Source organism: Parasteatoda tepidariorum, chromosome 10, assembly GCF_982258835.1.
Source record: "Parasteatoda tepidariorum strain Cologne lab strain chromosome 10, Ptep-v5.0, whole genome shotgun sequence".
In the NCBI taxonomy this organism is placed as follows: domain Eukaryota; kingdom Metazoa; phylum Arthropoda; class Arachnida; order Araneae; family Theridiidae; genus Parasteatoda; species Parasteatoda tepidariorum.
This window is the reverse complement of record NC_141764.1, coordinates 40674851-40683645: the sequence shown is the minus strand read 5'-3', so window position 1 is coordinate 40683645 and position 8795 is coordinate 40674851.

Below are 8795 nucleotides of genomic sequence, written 5' to 3'. Positions count from 1 at the left end.
TGTCTTTTTTTCTCTTCAAATTATTTTATTAAATAGAGTAGAAATATTTTTTACTTACAATTATTTTCTTTAAAATATTTGTCAAAATAGTTATTTTAACATTATTTAGATTGATTATTTTGTATCTTCTAGTATTATGATTTCCATATATATTATATATGTGGAATTAAAAGTTTTAATGATATATTGCTTTTTAGAGCCTTACTTGGGAGCATATATGCATTAAGAGTTTACCATTAGGAATTTAATCAAATGTAATGTTTCCAGAATATCTGAATTGAAATGTGTACTTAAATTTATTTAATTGAACTTTTAATTTATCTTCCAAAGATTAATCAAGTAGCTTATAAAAAATATAAAGTTTAAAGTTTTGCAGAAAAAGAATTAAAAAAGCTGCCTGTGATAAGTATTCTGTTCAATTCTAGTCTTTGACTTCATATTTTATGTGCCATGTAAAAGTAATTTATTTATTCTTCTTATGAAATTATTATCAGTATTATGGTTTTTAAAAAATATATCTTTAAAGATAAAAAAAAAATTTATTTCCTTATTGTAAAATTACTAATTATATTAATGTATATTAATAAATTTTTTTAAATAATATTTTAAATAAAATAAATTTTTTATTATATGACAGAGAATAGTTTTGAAATGATATGCTGCATTTGGCATCAAAACAAACAAAATTGTTATGGAGAACATTTTGTTTACCTCAAAACTTGCACATCTCTCTCTTTTTTTTTCCTTACTTCTAATATAATAATTTTTTTAAAAATTAACACTCAATGAAGGTAACAGAAGTTACAATTTAATCCTTTGACCATACATTTTGCTTTAAAAAAAACATTTTATTCTGATATTTGAATGACCAGAATAAACTAACAAGTAAAATAAACTTAATAATTTTTTTTCTTCAAGTATATGAGTGTAATTATTCTTGTTCTACCTGAGACACTTTATCTTTGGGCAACTTCTGTGTCATGGAGCCATTACAGCATACACTAAATCACTTTAACATTTAAAATTTAAACAATCATTTGACTACTGATTTTACAAACAATTCTATTCATATTTTCCATGTGACATTATTTTTTTTAATATTTAATAATAACTCTATCATCAATGTTTCAAACAGTTCTGTAAGAAAATGTACTATATCATAACGAAACAGATTATACCATAATATCTATACTTATGCTATTTTACCAAATAATATTTGATTCATCATTTTCCGAAACTTGGCAAATATTCTAACTGGATTTGGTTCTGTCTATATTGTACCAATCAGATTCTTATTCTCCCTATGTATGTTTTACATAAATTTTCATTTCAATGAAAAAATTATAGTAAAATAAAAATGCTGTAAAATAGTTTTCAATACAAATAAAAGTTTATTAAAACTTTTAACATCATCTAAATTTTAATTACTTGAAGTTCGCAATTTTTTATGAATGACAATTTGGAGCATGCTCTACTTTGTCTGTGTTACAGAACTTTGCCCAAAAATTTCAAAGTAGCTTACCCCAAAAATAATTTTGATAATTTTTAACATACCTATTTTGTTAATAGTCAAAGGATTAAATCAAATTTTTAAGTATATTTTATCTGACAATTTGTCCCTCTGAATATTATATATATATATATATATATATATATATATATAAATTACCAGATAAATATGTATATTTAAATTGAGGAATTGTAAAATTATCACTATTCATTCTATTACTAATCTCTTTAAAACATTGAAATTGAATTTTTATGCATAAATATTTCAGTAATTAAGTCTCAAGTATGGAAGAACTTCAAAAATATTTCCATCCTTTGTCATATCAGTTTAGATTATCTTGTATAAATAATTAAATAATGATATTCTATCACATAAAGCAAATTTTATATATTAATTCATTGAAAGGACTAGCACATATGTGCGTAGTTTTAAAATGCACTTATTTATAAGTAATGGAGACACTGCTGAGAGTATATATATATATATATTTGTAAAGAACTTGTTTTATTTTGTGTCTTTCTATCATTATTCAGAAGATTAAGAGAAAATTGGGTAACACCCTTAAATTCTGATCTTACTATAATTAATTCTTTGTGATATATTTGTTTGGCTGTTGAAATCACTCTAGATCTACACTAATAGATTTAGGGTGACGATCTGGTATTAAACATAAATGGTTAACCATATGCAGTATTAGCTCATGTGTGCATTACAATACCACAATTAAGGATTAGAAATAAGATGATGGTAGTAATAACTCGCCCGGTGGCTGAGCGGTAGCGCTTCGCGCTGTCGTGCCACAGGTCCTTGGTTCGATCCTCGGGCCGGACGAGGTTGACTTAGCCTTTCATCCCTTCAGTTCGTCGATAAATGTGAGTACCAAGCATGCTTGGGAACTAAACACTGGGGGATCCGCGTTCGGCTGACCACCTGACCGGAACATATGCTCCTGTACCTCAGAGCCCAAGGTCAAGAAAACTGAGATGGGCACAGTAAGCCTTGGACCTCAATAAGTTTAGTAGTAATAACTCGGCCTCTGTGCCACTCTCTCCAATCGTGTGTGAACTTTTCCATCTCTGGAAACACTGGTGTCATTATATTAAAATTAATTCCGAACCACTAAGATAGGTGATGTATTAACCTCATGAATTTAATGTATTTATTAAATTTATTTTGGGTTATTATCGATGTCTAGTTTTTGATTGGTAAATTTTTCAGTTAAAATGATGATAAGTAAGATTACTTTTTAATGCTATCTCATAGCATTAAATTGATTTACATTTATTTTTATAAATAATAATAATAATAATTATTATTGTTTCTTACAAATTATAGAATAAGTTATTGTGTTCCAGAAATAAGATTATTTATGTTTTGTTTTATGTTTTCATCTGTTGTCAAAAGCAAGTATTTTTTATTATTTAAAAAAAAAAAAAACTTCTCCCAAGTTCCTAATGAAAAATGAATATATGGTTTGAAATAATATTAAAAATTATATTGAGTGTTACCCATTTTTCAATTTTTTCTGCTATAAATTTGAAAATTTTTTCATTTTCTATAAGTGTAATCCTTACACCCACTCATATTTTCTTGTAATTTACTGGCAACTGAATTTTTTCTTGAATAAATGGTGAAACATGGTACATTAGAAAATGCACATAGGATGGAAGCACTTCTAGAATTGCCTATATTCTTGCAACAATTTTTATTGTACATAAATGATTTTTTTTTTTTTTTTTGAATATTTATTTGGTTAAAAATTTATGCATTTTAAGTTTTTATTCAATTATTTGTTTTAAGTTCATTTAATCGTTTGAAAGTGTATTTAGTTTGTTTAAATGTTCCAGTTATTAATAGGGGTGTACAACTTGTGGCCAATTGCGTCTCTCTAACTTACAGCAAAAAATTAATTAGATTAAACTTGCGTAACTAATGTAAAAGTGTAAGAAATTTCATGACATTTTTTCAAATTATTAAAAAAATTGAAAACATAAGACTAAAATTCTAAAAATTTAGGATTTAAAATATTTCAATTACAATTTTTTCTTAGATTTTTGTTTAACCGAAACATGTTATGAAACAAAATTGGTTTACTTAAAATTTAAAGAAGTAATTTATATTCTATATAAAAATTATAAATTTTTTTTTTTGACCTAGTTAAAAACTTGCTAAGCTTCAAATGTTTTTTTAAGTTGAAACTATTATATATATATATATATATATACTTTATTAATATCACTGCTCTATTTAGTCTAAAACAAACTGATTTTGTACTTATTACACTAAGAAATAATTAAGCCATTATTAGTTGTAATAAATGCTGAATTAATTGTGGCCCCAAAGGTAAGCATTTTTTCTCGCAGTCCTCTTCTGAAGAAAGTTGTTTGCCTCAAAATTAATTAATTCTTTAATATAAGGATATAACCTTGACTAAGGGAAGAATGTCTTGGCATAGGCTTGTTGAGAAGGCCAGGGCTCATCCTGGGCTGTCGTGCCAATGAGAAGAAGAATATAAGGAATTTCAATTTAATTTTACATAAAGGAGTTAATTGTTTTTGTTTTGAGTTAGTAATGCTCTGTTAATTTTGACTTGTAAAATTTCTTTGCTGTTTTTATCTGCCAGATTTTTATTTTATTATTTGTTGCTTTTCATTTATGATAAACAGGTAAAAATCAGTCTATCTCAGTAATATATGATTAATGGTGCTTATATTGCTATTTATTAACTAGAATTTTATTTTATATTATATTTTTATACTCAGTGTTTGTTATGTTTTAGTTTGAGCTGTATTTCTAAGTGTGCCAAAATATGATTTATTAATTTTAATTTAAGTCATATTACAAAAATTTAATTTATTGAAATTATTTTATTGTTGTATTATATTGAGTAATTGCTTAAATGTTTAGTGCTGGTGTTACATTTTTTGTTAAATGAAAAGAAATATTTTTATCTATTTAAAACAGTTAATAAATATTATTTATTCTATTTATTTTTATTGTGCAATATAATTATCGTATTACAGATAAATATATTTTGTTATGTTTGTTTTTTAAATATTAATGTTAAAATTTTTAATAATACATATATGTTATTTCTAATAGTGCATTGTTAATTTTATATTGTATTTGTCTTCTGAACTATTATTTTGTAATTTTCTGTATTGCACCATTGCGTCGCTTGTTTGTGAATTTTTACCAAGAAATATCAGTCTTTACTCAGATTGACTGACTGACTTTAAGGCAATACTAGCTTTGGTATTATTAATAAATCTTACCAGTTGTATAATTGATTGATATTTATTTGCTTTGAATGTGTCCGTTTTTTAAAATAAGAACAATTGGGGCATTGTATAGTGAACCCTGCAAAGTCCATATAAAAGTAAAATAAAAAACAAATTAAGCAAAACATTTTCTTTAAAATATAAGGGTTGCCTAAATGAAAAGTGAACATGTAGCACCATCACACAGGGTTATAAAGGAATTAAGTGAAACGTGCCTTCTCTGTGTATAGATGATTAATGAGTTCACATGAGAGCATTAGTAATGAATATAAAGTTGAGCTAAGAATGATGCATCAAAAACAGAACGGTATAAATGAATTTGATATTTAGCGGAAGAAAGTGATTGTATCATTCTTTACTCATGTTGGACAAAGTGCTGCACAGATTAGCTCTTAGGTTTCCTCTAATCGTTTCCTCAACAGCAGCAACATTGTACATGATGGCATTTGTTTTTCCTAGGTCTCGGCAGATCTGATATTGATGTATGCTCTTCATTTAAATATTTACACTATTTATATATAGCTGTTTGCTTTAGACAGTTTTCCACATACAAATCAAACTTTCAATAATAAATCTCTGCATTAAGCACACCTTTCTGCCGCTAAAATTAGTACTATTATGCATTGTTTCATTTTAGATCATCTATAGTATCACTTAAATTCTTGTTAATTAGTTATATGCAATTTAAGGTGAACTCTTCTTACTCTATAACCCTGATGATTGACACCGTTATCGCTATTATTATCATGTGTGTACTTACCATGTACCATACTTTACCATGTGTGTACGCTTTTCCTTTGGGCAACCCTTTTTTGTGCCTTTTTTACTGAAATTTTTCCACTGCTTTTAGATGTGCTAAAATTACTACTCATCTATCCTATTCTTGACCAATTAAGGAGAAATGTTTTTCACAATTTTCACAAAATGAATGTGCTCTTGGCAAGGTTAGATACAAATTGCTCTACAACTTATTCTAAGACTCTTAAAATGTTTTCATTTTTTATCTTGGTTTGCTTTCAAAAATGGTATTTATTTTATAGGAAACAATTATGATTTATTGACAATATTATTCATAAATTTAAAAGTCATTAAGCAAAGATGATAATATTATAGTTTAATAGCGTGTTAATTTTCTTCATTTGAAAGTAAATAATAAAACTACAAAGACATATGAAATTTTTTAAACAAGCATGATTAATAAAAGCTAATTATTATACAACTCTGTGTTTGTCTTTTAGTATACAAATAAACTTTTTTTTCTAAATTTATATGTTATTTCTTTAATTGTTTGAGTTATAAAGTCTATGTTTTTGGTGTTGAAGTATGTAACATAATAATTTCTTATGCCGCATATGGTTTTCTATAAAAATGTTTTAAAAGTATTTTTATTTAGCAACTGAATAACTAGTCTGTATTTGGACAACTTCTCGTTTCTCGAAATTGTTATTTATATGGTATAATATTATATGAAGAAAAATATTTAAGAAAGGTGAAAAAATTAAAGTGCTTTTACTTTTTAAAATTAAGTTTTTATAATGTTTGACAGTTTTCAATTTATTAGTAAACATAAAAGAATAATGGATTATTACTTTACAAAACATTAAGGAACTATAGCTGTAAGTTAAATTTTAGGTTAGGATGGCAAAAAATTTTAGTATAACATAAACTAAAATGAAAAGATTCAAGAAAACTATGTTTTTTTTATGGGCGTATTCTTTAATTTTAAATTATGTATATTAATAACAAATTACATTTTTAAAAATAGTTTTTTCTGTAAGCCTCAGAATATTATTTTTAATGTAAAATAATAATAATGCAAAATAATAATAATGCGAAAATAATATTCACGAAAAATAACTATCAGTATAAGGTATGATTTGGTGTTATTCAAGTGTATTGCGCAATGCAGAAAAAAGTAAAATAAAGAAATAAAAGGCCACCCTGAATAACTTTTGATTTAACGATTGGATCTTCATGTTCTAGCAGGGTGCATAGCATTTTTAAAAAGTACTTAAAAGTGCTTGTTTTCGTTTTTTAAAAGCTCTTAAAGGTGCTTTTTTTATTGGGTGTTTTTAAAAAGTGCTTAATTTTCTCTTTTCCAAAATGAGATTTTTGCCACGAATTGCGCAAAAAGCGTGGTTTTCACATTGTTCTATTCAACGTTTTCACAATTCCTTCAACCACAATCCATTTCGTCATAGCATCAGTCCGTACCGTATGAATGTGCCAATAATTTTAAATGTTTGATGAAGTACTTGTGGGTCCGCATATGCGTATACTGAGTTGGATTCGGTGTGAAGGATTCTTGCATTCTCATAAGCAACTTTGCTGCATTTTGCAAGAGATTCTCAATTTCAGGCTTAATTTTCCTCCCTCTGAAATCGAACAGAAAAATCTCTCGAAATTTTGCTAATGACGGGGACCAACTAAACATTGCTAATTTTTTCCCCATAAAAGTAAAAGAAAATTTTCTCTTGTTAATTTCATCGTTGGTGAAGCATCATCTTCTTTGTCACTGGCAAGCTAATGACCTCGCGCTCTTCTATTTATAAATCAATACTATATTTGAACTTTATTTGGGGATCATTCACTAATAACGTATTTTCATGTAGGTTCCCAGAGTAGTAAAGAATCACAAAGTTTTATCTCAAAATTAATCATCTTCCATTTAATCATTTAATTTAATAAAGATAAGAATTAATTTATATTTTAATTCTTCAGATTCATTACTTAAGAGACCGTCCACCAATTGCGTAAAATTTTGTAAACTTTTATTGTACTTTTTTTACTTATTACCTTTTTTTACTTATTACCATATTTTACTTATTACATTTTATTATTTTAAAATTTTCTTACTTTTAAAATTTTCTGTACTTTTAAGTTGTTTTATGAATAAACTACGGAATATTTCTAAGCAAGATTTCAAAAATGTATTAAGTGAGGGACTTTTGCTATTTTAAATGAGCAAAAAATCTTATGTTATTCAGATTTGTCATTCCAAAAAACTTTAATTCTTCTCTTAATGATTTCATTTAAAAAATAGTTGCAATAAAAAAATAAATTATCTCAGATTTGTTTAATATTATGAGTGTAGGGACTGTGTAATAATTTACTTCCAACAAAAATATTTAGCTTCAATACTCATTGTGTTTACATATTAAAATTATTTAAACTTTTTTCAAGCATTTCATTAAAGAAATATTGAACCGAGTAACAAATTGTAATGAAATTTTATTTGAGGCCATTTACTTTTGTGATATGAATATATTAAAATTTTTTTAGTTTGCTTTATTCCTTACATATCTTTATAAATTCGGTAAGATCAATAATAGTAATCTTGTTAATGTTTTGTTGAATTTGCTTTTATAAATAACTTTTATTGAAATCTAAGAAATACACTTAACCTTTTTAAATAATAGTAAGTAAATAAATTGTAAAATAATTATTAATTTAGAAAATGGAATGATCCACTCAATATTGAATATATTTAAAATTGTGCATAAATTGTTTTTATGGTGGCCAATAAAATCAAGAAAAGAATTCTTTCTCAAAAACTAGTTGTATTATTTTATCATGGTCATGGAACTTAGAAAATTATTTTGCCTTTTGTTAGCATACATATGAAGAACTTTCAATAATATGAAGGGGGAAAAATTTATTTATTCATCCTAATTACGATATTTTTTAAAAAATATTTTTAAATATAAATATAAAATATTAAAAATAAAAAAATATACTTTTTAGCTTAAAAATATTTTTGAGTGCTTAAAAAGTACTTAAAAGTTGCTTATTTTTTGTTAAAAAATTTGGCTATGCACCCTGTCTACGGCTCAATCTTAATGGTTCGATGAGGTGACTTCAAATATGATAATTAATTAGTGCAGGTGATATTTTAACTTACGAAATCAGATTCAAAAACGTACTTCTCTAAATAAATATAAAATTTTTTTTATGGTTCCGGATTACTGTTCCTCAAAATATAGGGAATAGCCTCACTCTAAGAA